The following is a 16,098-nucleotide window of genomic DNA, read 5'->3' on the forward strand; positions in this document are numbered from 1 at the left end:
ACAATTAAAAAAATTTTTTTTCATGTATTTTTGAGAGACAGAGTGAGACAGAGTGTGAGCAGGAGAGGGGCAGAGAGAGAAGGAGACACAGAATCTGAAGCAGGCTGCAGGCCCTGAGCTGTCAGCACAGAGCCTGACGTGGGGCTCGAACCCACGAACTGTGAGATTATGAACTGAGCCAAAGTCGGATACTTAACTGACTGAGCCACCCAGGTGCCCCAAACACTTTTTTTTTTTTAAATTTTTTTTTTTTCAACGTTTTTTATTTATTTTTGGGACAGAGAGAGACAGAGCATGAACGGGGGAGGGGCAGAGAGAGAGGGAGACACAGAATCGGAAACAGGCTCCAGGCTCCGAGCCATCAGCCCAGAGCCTGACGCGGGGCTCGAACTCACGGACCGCGAGAGCGTGACCTGGCTGAAGTCGGACGCTTAACCGACTGCGCCACCCAGGTGCCCCCCCAAACACTTTTTAATAGAAACTATTTTGAAGTTAAAACGTTACATTAAATGGAATCATTGACTAATGGTATTTTGAGGGTATTTCTCACTGTTTGCAAGTGAGAAACAGCATTAGTACCAAAGTCCTCTCTTCCCCAACATCCTAACAACACTGCTGTCCCTCCCTAATCATTCAGGTTCCAGCTGTGATGTGGTCTTTGTTCATTCCTTTCCTTTATCAGCCTGTAAGATTATATTCAGCAAGTTTATAAAGGATCTTAACACCACCAATAACCGTGGTCTTTGGTCAGTGGAGAAGCAAGCCAATTAGCTTGGTTGTAAATGCACTTTCCAAAGAAAATAAATGTGTGTTCCCATTTGAAAATGCAAGGAACCTACTGGGAAATAATAACTTGGATGCCATAAACCACTCCTGCCCACCCCAACAAAGGGACGACAATCTGATTCAGCCAAGGGACAAGCAAAACAACTTAGCTGAGTCTCCACAGGTACATCTGTCAGAATGATTAACCTTAGTCACAATCAGACATAGTGACCTCCATTAGTTAGATAATGGAGGTGAAAACAGATCGTGTTCCTTTATTTCCTGGCCAATTACACAGCCCTATTTTCCTCTGTGTTCAATAGAAGTGACCTAAAAGCTTTTGAGGCACCAGTCTAGGTACAACAACCCTTCAAAAATTATTTTGTTCTCTCATTTCTTTGCAGGGGAAAATATCCCAAAGGGTGCTGTTTTGTAGACCAGGAGAGGCTGTTTAACTGTACTCTGGAATAGAGAAGAAAAGCAAATCTGCCTGGTGGCTTTTGCAGTTGAATTTCCTCTTTCAGACAACAATTAATTTAGACCATTGTCTGAAAAAGAGGCTGAGCTCACTGTGAGCTGGGCTCTGTTTACACTAGATTCTATCATTTTGTTTCCATAGCTTTGTGAGTTTGAAAGTCAAACCAAACTCATAATTAGGTTACTTGTTTAGATAAAATATTATTATTATTATTATTATTACTATTTGGGGTTAAAATTCTCTCTGGGAATGTCCCACAAAGACACGAGGGAAGTGACACAGGAATCCCAGAGTGCTCTTTCCTGAAGACAGAGGAAAGGTTGCAAAACCTACGGAAACACAGGAGTATCTGCGAATTTGAAAAATTGTACAAACATTGACTATGCACCAGTTTAATGCTGAGTTACTGAGACAAATGCAAAGGGTCTCTGCCCTCAGCATCTCATACCCCGTTCGGCAGGCATTCAAGATTTGGTTCTGCCCTTCTCAGGACAGCACAGGAGAGGGGCAGCTACTAACTTACTGAGAGGCCAGGCTAGCCCCCTGACCTCCTTTCCCACACTGGTATGCATATCACCAGCTTAAAAGGAACTTCTTGGTCACAGATCCACACCCAGAGTTGCCTAGAATACTCCCCAGTCGTTGTATCCAGGACCTGGTATAGGCTGAGCCACCACACAGGATGAGTTGTGGAAACTTCTCCAGCACACTGAAACATTTCAGGCCTGCCCTCCAGTACTGGCACCTGGCAACCACAAGCCACCACCTTTTCCTCTCTTCCTCTGAGCACATGCTCCTGCTCACTCCCTTCCTGTAACAAGGCCACTGTGTGACACTTCTGCCCTGCCGGCACCGCCTTCTCTCTCTCTTTCTCTCCACCTCTTCCTTCCCACTTACTGCTTCTTTATGAAGTGCTGAAGTGCCAGGAACTCATAGCACCGAAAATCAAAGATTAATAGAAAAGCGTTTCCCTGTGAGGTTGCGCTGGAGTTGTTTTCTCCCTCCTCCCGCCAAGCAGACTTCCTGGTCTTTGTTTATCATCGGCTCAGGGCTAAACTCACTGAACCTAGCAGTCTCTGGGCTGCAGGGCTAATGGAGGAAGGCCCGGCGGGAAGCGAGGCAGCTGCTCTCACCTCACTTCCATCCTCTGCCTACTCCCAATGCCATGTAGCTGTTAGAATCCCAACGTGACAGAAGAGAAATTCTGATCAGAGAAGTTAATTGGCCTGCCCGGGACCACACAGCTCATATGGTCTCCTTCTGAGATGCATGACCAAACCCCCACACAGTCTTGCAGAGTCTCTTGATCTTTTCCTGCTCCCAGAGTCGAGGGCTCCTCTGCATTACCACAGAAAACCATCTCTCTCTCTCTTTTTTAAGTTTTTATTTATTTTGAGAGAGAGAGAGATTGAGTGTGAGTGGGGAGGGGCAGAGAGAGAGAGAATCCCAAGCAGGGATCTCTCTGCACTGTCATTGCAGAGCCCAGTGTGGGGCTCAGACCCACGAACTGGGGGATCATGAAACCAAGAGTCAGACACTTAATGGACTGAGCCACCCAGGTGGCCCAGAAGACCATCTTTTAGAGGTGGAGCAAGGGCTGCAGGCCATGGGGAAGGGGCATGGCTTCCTGACAGGAATGGCAGCATGAGGCCCAACACTGGGGCCTGCTGTGGTGAAGAAGGTCAAGCACAGAGCCACTTCCTCAGAAGGCCTGATGGTTTCGCTTTCCCACTGCTTCTGCTCATTTCTTTTAAACTGTATATCACTGTTTAACAAATTTCATGTTTCTTTAAAGTCAGTGGGAAAGTGCCACTTCTGGAAGGCTGTGCTCAGAAAGTCATTTTGCTTCCTGCTCCCTAGCCCCCTCTTTCCTGAGTTCATCTTAACTTTGCTCTGTGCATGGGAGCTGGAAGTCTGCACCTGCCAGCACAGCTCATCAAGGCTCCCTGCAGAAGTGACACGGCTGTTTGTAGTAGCCCCAGGAGCCGGTAAGGGCATTGCCTTAGCTCACCACTCCCATCCCCATCACACCCACCCTCCCCATCACAAAAACACAAATCTTATTGGAAACGCAGTGTCTGATGTGCATCTGCAGCTGCCAGGTGAGCGCTCTCGCACATCTCCCACTGTGCTGTTCTCATCCAGGACCACACAAGCCACTTCACAGAAAGTCTGCAGCCACCCTTATGCCACAGCTTTATTACCTTTGAGAAGGCCTGTCTTCCTGTCTGAGACGCCAGTCTATGGTATCTTCGGGTATTTTCAGTTACTGTTTCCACTTAAAAAGTAATACCCTCCTTCATCTACCCACCTGTTTACCCAAAATTTATCGGTGGGGCAACTATACTTCTCAGTGTACCAGAATGGTACTGGTTTATGCCTTTTATCCTGGCATAGTTATTAATGGCATCCTCTTTTACTACCAGAAGCAACCCAGTTTGGGGGATAAGTTATTTGGTCACCTTATGTATTGAATACATGCTATAGGCCGGCCCTGTGACAGGTCCTAATGATGCAAGGATACATTAAACAAAGTCACTTCCTTTTAGGAGCTCACAAACTCAAGAACCTTATCTCTACATTGTACAAGGATCTCTGAGCAGGTATTATCTTTGATGGCTCACCCCAACCTGTCTTTCCCTTCTGGGCACCCTCACTCAGGCCCAGTTAATTGGTGTCGCTGTGGCATTGTCTCACCCTGTTGGCTGTCAAGCCTGTTACCCTCAGTGTCCCACAAGAACCCATGTGTCCTGCAAGAACCCATGTGGCTATATATTACATTTCAGCATCTCATGGGGACATTTGTGTGTGGCTTTTCCAGGTCCCATAGACTTGTGTGCCCTTACATTACCTACATGGATGTCCTGAGATGCTCCATTAATATCCCCTATGAACACTTTCATATGCCTCTTCAGTGGGAATGGACCATTGCTTTCCTTTGGTCTCATGCGGTTGCTACTTGTACCCATCCATTTTCCCATGTGGATATTCCTGTCCATCGTTCTAGTGTTGCACGTTGGGCTTTTGTACCACTCCAATAATGCAGGCTCCACCAGTAGACCCCCACTTGAAGGCTGCAGGCCCTGAAGGGTTACGGAGTAGCAAGGAGTCCTTGGGTGCAAATGTGAGCAGAGCAAATTTCATGAATGGTTAAAAAAACCCTCCTCTTATTTAAAAAAGTTTCTACCTCAGAGCCACTTGGTAAGTTTGTATGAATAGCAGATTTCTAGGTTTCATTCTAGGATTGGGCCCAGGGGTTTTTATTTTAAACAAGTTCCATGGTGCTATGGTCTAAATGTTTTTGTCTCTCCCAAATTCATATGTGGAAGCCCAGTACTCAATGTGATGGTATTAGGAGGTGGGGCATCTGGGAGATGATAAGGTCATGAAGGTGGAGTCCTCATGAATGGGATTAGTGTCCTTCCAAAAGAGGCTCAAGAGAGCTCTCCCCAAGTAGGGGGAGCCACTGCAGACAGCCATTGGGTTGGGGCCACCCCTGCAGGCCCAAACAGGTAGAGCTGCCAGAACTTCAACAGGAGCTTCACACAACCCAGGCCCTGAGTCTCCACAGGGGTAGGACCACCCAAAGCCAAGGGAGCAGGGCCACCAGAGCCTTGGAGGCCCAACCTCTGCCCCAATGCGTCCAGAAGATACTGGATTTTAATTAATATTTTAAAAGGATGGTTTTGATGTGCAGCTTGGGTTGAGAACCAGTGGTTTGGCCCTCCTTTCTTCTATTCTCTCTTCTCTCTATGAAATATCCTCTTTTTCTTCCTAACCAAATATTGGTTTCTTTATGTATTTGTCTTTATCCCCTGTGCTCCCTGCAGTTCCTTGCCTCAGAGGAAGCTAACTCCACTCTTGACTGCAGGAGTAATTTTTCATTGCTAATTAATGCTCATTGCTCAAGAACAATCTGAAAATCTTTATGGAAAAAAACAGGGGACCCAATTCTGGCCAATGAATCATTAGGAGAACTTGCCAGAGATGTCTGGAAAAGTTCTTCCTCATTCTTAAGAGTAAGTCATTATTGGACTTTCAACTTAATAGCAGAGTAGCTTGTATTGGACTACTTTTCTGCTGGCAACAGGTATGAGTTTTGAACAAAATATAAGAAGAAATAACCGTTGTTTCAAAGCCCTGGAAAGCAACTCAGAACAGACAAAAACTGAAAGGGAGACAGTCTTGAAGAAAGGGAACCATACTGGGTAAAATATCACATTCCCCATCACTTTCTTGAGAGAGTTCTCTTGACTTCACGATGCAAAGGGAACAGAACTCAGGCAGAAAACAGCAGTCTTGCTGAGTTGAAGAGTCAGAGGATAGTTTTTAGGGTTATTATAGTCACACCTGGAAAACGAAAAGAAAATTCCAGGAATGAGGGAGATACACAGAAGTGAGTCCCAAAATCCAAATACAAACATTCCTCAAATCCTTGGCTGACTCCTAAACTATGCATGTCCATGCAAAGTCTCCAGGGAACTCAGCCAGAGAGCAACTCTGGAAACCTGAAAGAGATGGGCAAGGATTTTAGCAATTACTTAGCGTTAGAAAACCTGAGTATGGAGTTCAAATCATGCTAAGTTGGAAGGTTTAGTAAACACCTTGGTCTTTCCGCTGAAATTTCAAGGGCCAGATCTTAAGAGTAACCACTGAAATCCAGGACTAACAGCTATGCCCTAGAACTAATGGAAACAAAAAATGAACCTGCCAAAACAAAGCCTGTAACCAAGCCTCTGTAGGATCAAGGTGATTCATCTGTAATTTAACTGTCTGCTAGGGAAAAAAAAACAAACCTCAACACACCTTTGAGGAAGATTACAGAATCCACAGTTTCTACAATGTATCACTGACAATGTCTGGTATATATAAAAAAAAAATTTCTAGGAGTGTGAAGAAACCGGAAAATCAGATCATATAGAATTTTTTAAAAAGTTGATAAAAAGCTCTGGGTGACCCAGATGTTTGTGTTAGTAGACAGGTACTTTAAAACTATTAAAAATATATTTAAAAAGTCAATAGAAAAAAATTGATACAATCAGTTAAGGGATGGGAAATTTCAACAGAGACATGAAATTCTGAAAAAGAACAAGATGTAAATCCTAGAAGTGAAATAAACAATGTTGAAATCAAACATTTATCAAATGAAAACTATAGAAAGATATGGTAGAAGAAACTTGATGAAGTTTGATGACAAAGTTGATGACAAGTCAATAAAAAATATGCAAATGGGGGGCGCCTGAGTGGCTCAGTCGGTTGAGCATCCAACTTTGCCTCAGGTCATGATCTCAAGGTTTTAGGGTTCGAGCTCTGCATCAGGCTCTGCACTGTCAGTACGTGGGATTCTCTCCCTCCTCTCTCTTTCTGCCCCTCCCCAACTCATGCTTTCTCTCTCTTTCTCAAAATAAATAAATAAACTTAAAAACAAACTGAACCACAAAAGGAAGGAAAATTGAAAAAGGAGGAGAGAACAGAATCTCAATGGCTGTGAAACTCTATCAAGTGATTTAAAATAATTATATTTAAAGCCCCAGAGTAAGAAGAGAGACAATAGAGGAGAAACTGCATTTAAAGGTAGATTGGTTGAAATTTTACCACATTTGCTTTAAAACATCATTCCAGAGACCTAAGAAACTCAGAAACAACAAGGTTAGATGCAAAGAAAACTATACTGAGGCACATCATAATAAAACTTTTGAAAAAAGAAGAGAACATTTTTAAAATAATTTTTTAATGTTTATTTATTTTTGAAGGAGAAAGAGAGAGACAGAGCATGAATGTGGGAGGGACAGAGAGAGAGAGGGAGACACAGAATTTGAAGCTGCTCCAGGCTCCGAGCTGTCAGCACAGAGCCCTAAATGCAGCTAGAACTCATGCACCATGAGATCATGACCTGAGCCGAAGTCAGAGGCTTAACCAACTGAGCCACCCAGGTGCCCCAGAAGAGAACATTTTTAAAGAGAAAAAAAGGACATTACATAGAGGAATAGTGATAAGAATGACAACCACCTTCTTATCAGAAACGATAGAGTTCTAAGGATAATGAAAAGATGTAGTTCAAGTGATGAAAGAAAAGACAATGGCCAACCTAGATTTCCATATACTGCAAAACTATCTTTCAGAAGTGAATGCAAAATTAAGAAACTTTCAGAAAAACTGAAGTCTAGAAAACCTGTCGCCAGCAGAATCCCACTATAAAAATTAGTAAAGGAAATTCTTCAGGTCAAAAAGGAAAGGTACCTGATGGAAATTCAGACCCATAGGGAATAATGTAAAGGGCCAGAAATAGTAAATATGTGTGTAAATGTAAACAATATTTCCCCCTTATTCATTAGATTTTTATAAAGACAATAGACTTATTAAAGCTTCATAATAATCATGTATTACGGGGTATACAACAAGTAGAAGTAAAACTTATGTCACCAATAGCACTCAACAACAGGAATAAGGAGAAATAGTATTATACTGCTACAAATTCTTGTGTTATATATGAAGTACTATAATTATAATTCAATAATTCATGAAGAATACATAACATCTAATAAAATATATTCAGAATACAAGGAGAAACCTGACAGAAATAAAATGAAAAAAGAGGCAAACCCACAATTTTTACAGAGATTTTAACTCACTTCTCTTGGCAATTAATTGAAGTAGTTCTAGAAATTTTGAGCTCCACTAACAACCAACTTGCCCTAGTTGATATTATAGAACACCACACCAATTACTGGATTCTTTGCAACAGCACATGGAATTTCCACCAAGACAGATTATATGTTGATTCATAAAACAAATCTTAATTCATTTCAAAGGATTAAAAACATATAGAGTACATTGTCTGCCCACGATAGAATAAAACTGAAAAACAAATATCAATAAATGTCTAGAAAATGCCATAAAGATTTAGATATTACACTACATACTCTAAAGTATTCTCAAAGAAGAAATTACAGAGAAAATCAGAGGATATTACCAAATTTGAAAAAACCATGGTTCTCCCTCCTATGCAGGGAGAAACCCAGTTCTTCCCTTCTGGCTGTCCCCCTTCCTTTAATACAGAACACTCACAACACTTGTGACATTTCTGGTCACCAAATGTGGGGGTGGAGGTTGTTCCCCACACCAAGCCATTCTCCATGATGTCAGCTGAGGGCCCTGCAATTCAAATCAATTCTGACACTATCTACCCAGGGATCGCAACGGATCCCACAGTTTAAGATTGCTTCCTCCCCACTTCAGATGCCAATCACAAGTAGTAGGTGCCCAGGTTACCCACAACAAATCAGAGGTTCCTCAGACCCATCCTCAGGTTTCATTAATTTACTAGAGTAGCTCACAGAACTCTGGGAAACAATTACTTATGTTTACCAGTTTATTAAGGGATGTGGTAAAGGATACAAATGAATAGCTAGATGAAGATATATATAGGGTAAAGTCTGTGATGGTCCTGAGGTTAGGAACTTCTTTCTCCATGGAGTTGGGGTGCATCACCCTCCCAGCGTGAATGTGTTCAACAACCTGGAAATTTGCTGAACTCTGTTCTATTGGGATCAAAATAGAACACAGGCATGACCAAATATTAATTCCACTTCGAGCCCCTCTCCTCTTTCTAGAGGATGGGGGATGGGGCTGAAAATCCAAAGTTTCTGATCACGGTTTGGTCTTTTGGTGACCAGTCTTGATTCAGGAACCATCCAGGAGCCCATCTAGAGTTGTCTCAAAGAACAAAAAAGGCTCCTAGGAAAATTACCTAGGGAATTACCAGTTTTAGGGGCTCTGTTCCAGAAATCAGGGGCAGAGACATATATTTCATATATATATGCCAGAGTCAAGCTTTAAGGAAGACTTCCCTATCCAGACATACTGATATATGAGCTGATAGCCTCCCTGATTGTTTGAAATGAGCATTTATCTTTCACTGTGGCTGGCCAGCTCACAATCTCTTTTATATGTTAGGAATTCCCCACTTTATGAATAGCCCACTTCTCACAAGAGAAGTTAAAATGTCAGACACTCACTTCATTCTCTCTTGAGGTTAAGGTGTAGTATGAGCGAGGCTCTATGTCGAGTATACAACATATACTCGAGTCAGAATCTAATGGTGATTCAATTCATGAAGTTTCATGAAGCAGAACCAGAGACTTGACATTTCTGTTCAATTTCCAGAAACATCAGTGTTACCGGTTCTAGTAGTAGAATCTGATGTCTAGCAGAGTTGGCACATAGGGATATGTAGCCTGAGGTGGTAGCAGTTACATTGCAACCAGAACGACTATATGATCAGGTCCTGATGTTGTTTCTGAATTTGAAGACTCCAAGTCCAGGTTTCCAGAAACCTCTGCCACAATTGTAACTCTCCTATATCCTCTTAATAAATTGCTTTTTCTTATTCAGTTTGGCTGAATTTGCTTCAGTTGCCTGACACTAAAGACCCAACTGAAATTTTATCGAATCTCTTGTAGGTAGCATTCTCTGTTAATTATAGCTGAAAGTATCCTAAATAATCCCAGTCCTGGGCTCTATCAGTTAACTGTTACCACATAATGCTCCGCAGCAAATGGCACAGTGGATTAAAACAACAATTATTTATTCTTGCTCACTTGTCTGTGGGTTGCCTAAGATTCAGCTGATGTAGGCTGTGTTCAGTTGATCTTAGCTCCAAAATGCATACTGGGTCTAGCCCAGAACCATGCTTCTGCCATCCTCCTTGGACCTCCCAGGGCTTGTCTTCTTATGGAAATGACAGTAGTCAAGAGGGCAAGATGAATTGTGCAATTATGATTCAAACCTTCTCATGTTAGGTTTACTAGCATTCCCACGTCCAAGTCCCACAGCTAAACCCAACATCAGTGAAGCAGGAACTTTATTCTCTAGTGAGATGAACTACACAGCACATGACAAAGAGCATGTAGAGAGGGAGGGATAAAGAATTGGGAACAATAATGAAATCTACTACACCAGCCTACACCGCATTCCTCCAAAAACCACAGTGTTAGGTAACGCCTGGCGATGGTGTCAGAGTTTCTGCTTTATGGCGGTTGAAGACTTGTCAGAAAAGGTCTTGGACATGCTGCCTTCAGACAAAGAAATTAATTTCTATCATCTTTGCATGATTGGGTGATGATAGAGTCATAAATGATGGGGCTGCTGAAGATCTTTTTTTAATTTTTTAATTTTATTTTTTTATTATTTAATTTTATTTTTTTAAATTTACATCCAAATTAGTTAGCATATAGTACAACAATGATTTCAGGAGTAGATTCCTTAGTGCCCCTTACCCGTTTAGACCATCCCTCCCTCCCACAACCCCTCTAGTAACTTTCAGTTTGTTCTCCATATTTATGAGTCTCTTCTGTTTTTTCCCCCTCCCTGTTTTTATATTATTTTTGTCCCTCTTCCCTTATGTTCATCTGTCTTGTCTCTTAAAGTCCTCCTATGAGTGAAGTTATATGATTTTTGTCTTTCTCTGACTGACTAATTTCACTTAGCATAACACCCTCCAGTTCCATCCACGTAGTTGCAAATGGCAAGATTTGATTCTATTTCATTGCCGAGTAATACTCCATTGCATATATATACCACATCTTCTTTATCCACTCACCATCGATGGACAGTTGGGCTCTTTCCATACTTTGGCTATTGTTGATAGTGCTTCTACAAACATGGGGGTGCATGTGTCCCTTTGAAACAGCACACCTGTATCCTGTGGATAAATGCCTAGTAGTGCAATTGCTGGGTCGTAGGGTAGTTGTATTTTTAGTTTTTTGAAGGAACCTCCATACTGTTTTCCAGAGTGGTTGCACCAGTCTGCATTCCCACCAACAATGCAAAAGAGATCCTCTTCCTCCGCATCCTCGCCAACATCTGTTGTTGCCTGAGTTGTTAACGTTAGCCATTCTGACAGGTGTAAGGTGGTATCTCATTGTGGTTTTGATTTGTATTGCCCTGATGATGAGTGATGCTGAGCATTTTTTCATGTGTTGGTTGGCGATCTGGATGTCTTCTTTGGAGAAGTGTCTATTCATGTCTTTTGCCCATTTTTCACTGGATTATTTGTTTTTTGGGAGTTGTTTGAGAAGTTCTTTATAGATTCTAGATACTAACCCTTTATCTGATATGTCGTATACAAATATCTTCTCCCATTCTGTCGGTTGCCTTTTAGTTTTGCTGGTTGTTTCCTTCCCTGTGCAGAAGCTTTTTATTTTGATGAGGTCCCAGTAGTTCATTTTTGCTTTTGTTTCCCTTGCCTCCGCAGACGTGTTGAGTAAGAAGTTGCTGTGGCCAAGATCAAACAGGTTTTTGCCTGCTTTCTCCTCGGGGATTTTGATGGCTTCCTGTCTTATATTGAGGTCTTTCATCCATTTTGAGTTTATTTTTGTGTATGGTGTAAGAAAGTGGTCCAGGTTTATTCTTCTGCATGTCGCTGTCCAGTTTTCCCAGCACCACTTGTGGAAGAGACTGTCTTTATTCCATTGGATATTCTTTCCTGCTTTGTCAAAAATTAGTTGGCCATACGTTTGTGGGTCCATTTCTGGGTTCTCTATTCTATTCCATTGATCTGAGGGCCTGCTCTTGTGCCAGTACCATACTGTCTTGATGATTACATCTTTGTAGCATAGCTTGAAGTCCAGGACTGTGATGCCTCCAGCTTTGGTTTTCTTTTTCAAGATTGCTTTGGCTATTCGGAGTCTTTTCTGGTTCCATACAAATGTTAGGATTATTTGTTCTAGCTCTGTGAAGATTGCTGGTGTTATTTTGATAGGGATTGCATTGAATATGTAGATCGCTTTGGGTAGTATCGACATTTTAACAATACTTGTTCTTCCTATCCAGGAGCATGGAATCTTTTTCCATTTTTTTTGTGTGTCTTCTTCAATTTCTTTCATAAGCTTTCTATAGTTTTCAGTGTATACGTTTTTCACCTCTTTGGTTAGATTTATTCCTAGGTATTTTATGGTTTTTGGTGCAACTGTAATTGGGATCGATTCCTTGATTTCTCTTTCTGTTGCTTCATTGTTGGTGAATAGGAATGCAACCAATTTCTGTGCATTGATTTTACATCCTGCAACTTTGCTGAATTCATGAGTCAGTTCTAGCAGTTTTTTGGAGGAATTTTTGCGTTTTTCATATAGAGTATCATCTGCGAAGAGTGAAATTTGACCTCCTTGTGGCTGATTTGGATGCCTTTTATTTCTTGGTGTTGTCTGATTGCAGAGGTTAAGACTTCCAATACTATGTTGAATAACAGTGGTGAGAGTGGACATCCCTGTCTTGTTTCTGACCTTAGGGGGAAAGCTGTCAGTTTTTCCTCATTGAGGATGATGTTAGCATTGGGTCGTTCTTATACGGTTTTTATGATATTGAGGTATGCTCCTTCTATCCCTACTTTCTTGAGGGTTTTTATCAAGAAAGGATGCTGTATTTTGTCAAATGCTTTCTCTGCATCTATTGAGAGAATCATATGGTTCTTGTCCTTTTATTGTTGTGATGAATCACGTTAATTGTGTGTTAATCTTTGTTGCTTTTGGTATTTATTTATTTATTCATATATATATACATATATACATACATACATACATGTATATATATATACATACATATATATGTATATGTATATATATACATACATATATATGTATATATATATATATTTTTTTTTTTTTTCATCATTTCTCCCTTCAGAGAGTCCCCCTTAAAATTTCTTGCAGGGCTGGTTAGTGGTCACAAACTATTTTTTGTTTGGGAAACTTTTTATCTCTCCTTCTACTTTGAATGACAGCCTTGCTGGATAAAGAATTCTTGGTTGTATATTTTTCTGATTTAGCACACTGAATATATCCTGCCATGCCTTTCTGGACTTCCAAGTTTCTGTGGATAGGTCTGCTGCAAACCTGATCTGTCTTCCCTTGTAGCTTAGGGACTTTTTTTCCCTTGCTGGTTTCATGATTCTCTCTTTGCCTCAGTATTTTGTGAATTTGACTATGATATGCCTTGTTGATGATCTGTTTTTGTTGAATCTAATGGGGGTCTTCTGTGCTTCCTCGATTTTGATGTCTGTGTCTTTCCCCAGGTTAGGAAAGTTTTCCACTATGATTTGTGCACATAACTCTCTACCCCTATTTCTCTCTCTTCCTCTTCTGGGACCCTCTATGATTCTGATGTTATTCCTTTTTAATGAGCCACTGATTTCTCTAATTCTTAGATCATGCTTTTTTGCCTTCATCTCCCTCTTTTTTACTGTTTCATTATTGTCTATAAGTTTGTCCTCTATATCGCTGATTCTCTGTTCTGTCTCATCCATCCTTGCTGCTGCTGTATCCATCTGTGATTGCAGCTCAGTTATAGCATTTTTTATTTCATTCTGGCTATTTTTTACTTCTTTTATCTCCACAGAAAGGGATTCTAATCTATTTTTTTACTCCAGCTAGTATTCTCATTATCGTGATTCTAAATTCTGGTTCAGACATCTTGCTTGTATCTGTGTTGGTTAAATCCCTGGCTGTCGTTTCTTCATGCTCTTTATTTTGGGGTGAATTCCTTCATTTCATCATTATGAAGGGAGAAAAGGAATTAATGAGGTAGAAAAATTAAAATTAAAAATGAATTAAAATTTTAAAAATATTAGAATTAAAAAATTAAACACACGCACACACACAAATCGAATAAATGATGCTGGATCCTAGGTGTGTTTTGGTCTGAGTGTTAAAAGTGGTTTGACAAATTAAAGAAAAAAACGGGGAGAGGAAAAAAAAGGAATTGTTTGAGAATTTGAGAAAATGAATACACTGAAGTAAACTAAAATGAGATGGTGGAGGTAAAGTAGAATTTGAAAAAATATACACAGAAGTAAATAAGATAGTAGAAAAAATAAAGAAAAATATTTTTATTAAAAATTTAAAAAATGAATTTTTCTTTCCCTATATTCAAGAAAAAGAAACCAAAAGAGAAAAAAAGAAAAAAGGGAAAAAAGGAAATCATTTGAAAATTTGAAAAAGTGAATACACTGTAGGAGACTAAAATAAAATGATGGAAGTAAAATGGATTTTGAAAATATTTACATAAAAGCAAAAATTATAGTAAAAAAATTAAAGAAAAATATTTTTAATAGAAGTTGAAGGTAAAAGTGAAGTTTTCCTCTTTCTGCATTCAAGAAAAAGAAATGAAAGAGAAAAAAGAAGAAGAAAAAGGAGATCATTTGAAAATTTGAGAAGGTGAATACACTGAAGTAGACTAAAATAAAATGATGGAAATAAAATAGAATTTGAAAAAATTTACACAAAAGTAAAAAATATAGTAATAAAAATTAAAGAAAAATATTTTTAATAAAAATTGCAAATGAAAATGAATTTTTTCTCCTTCTATATTCAAGAAAAAGAAAAGTGAAAAAGAAAGAAAAAAAAAAAGAAAATTGAATAGATGGACCTGCTAACAGATTGAAGTAGGACTGAAATTACTTCATTTTCCCCTAGAAGTCAGTCTATATAGTGCTTTACAGTCCATAAACTAAGCCGGCGGTGAGACTTGTGTTCTTGAAGAGCGAAGTTGGCCCAGCTGGGCGGGGCTCAGTGTAACCGCTCCCCTCTCCACTAGACGGCGCTGCTTAGCCTACTAGAGTGGATTGTTGCAGCGCTCGCAGGTGTGTATGCGCATGCGCGGGTGGTGAAGATGGCGGCGCCCGGCTACCCAGTGTGTTTTCCCGGGTCAGCAATCACGCACCTGATCTCTGTCTTCAGCTTTTGCCCACTCCCCGCTTTTTCACTCTCCGTGACCAGGCCCCAGGCAGTACCTCTCTCCCGAGTTTTGCCTCAGATGGGACTGTTTTTCCCGGCCCCTTACTTCTGAAGGACTGCGGCTTTGACCTGTTCCACCCCTCTGTGGAAGTGTCTCATGGAGCAATGGCCAAATGAGCAATGGCCGAATGTCGGCTGCACCCAGGAGCCCTCGCTGGACCCTGCTGCTGCTGGTGCCCCGAGACTGCGGCAAGGTGCCACCCCGCCCCAGAAAAATTTCGCAAGATAGTGTAGCAGCAGCATTTTGGGGATAATGGAAAATCACAACACACATCTGGCACCAGACTTCACCCTTAAGGACCTTGTTCCAGCTCCAGCGAATGTGGCCGTTCTCTGGGGTGTGCTCGGACCTGGTGGCCTCAACAGTCTCTACTGAATGTCCTTCCAGCAGTGGAACCGCTTTTCCCCATGTGGCCCGAGAACCTCCCAGACCCCACTCTGCTCCTGAGGATTCGCCCTTCCCACCAGAGCATCGCCAGGTATGGAGCTGCGGAGTTGCAGCCTTTGCGCTCCCCTTGTTTACAGTCCTAATGGAATTTAAACCCTCTCCTTTCTCCTTTCTCCCTTTTTAGTTTAGTCTCTGTGGCTGTTTCCAATTTTCCACTTTCTCTCCAGCTGCTTTTGGGGAGGGGTGCTTTTCCCGTATTCTGCCCCCCATCTCCGTCCTCTCTCTGCCCACAGAAGTGCCTCTCTCTGCCATCTGCGCCTTCTCGCTCCCCAAGTTCACTTCTCCACGCTGCATACCTGCTGAATTCTGTGGTTCAGGTTGTGCAGATTGTTGTGTTAATCCTCCAATCAGTTTTCTAGGTGTGCAGGATGGTTTAGTGTTGGTCTGGCTGTATTTCATGGATGTGAGACACACAAAAAACTTCCATGCTGTTCTGCCATCTTGGCTCCTCCTTTAAGTATTTTTTTTTAAATGTTTATTTTTGAGACAGAGTATACATGCGTATGAGCAGAGGAGGGGCAGAGAGAGAGGCAGGGGATCTGAAGCGGGCTCTGCATTGTCAGTGCAGAGCCTGATGTGGGGCTCAAACTCACAAACTGTGGGATCATGAGCTGAGC

Source organism: Panthera leo, chromosome C2 (genome assembly GCF_018350215.1).
Source record: "Panthera leo isolate Ple1 chromosome C2, P.leo_Ple1_pat1.1, whole genome shotgun sequence".
Classification (NCBI taxonomy): Eukaryota; Metazoa; Chordata; class Mammalia; order Carnivora; family Felidae; genus Panthera; species Panthera leo.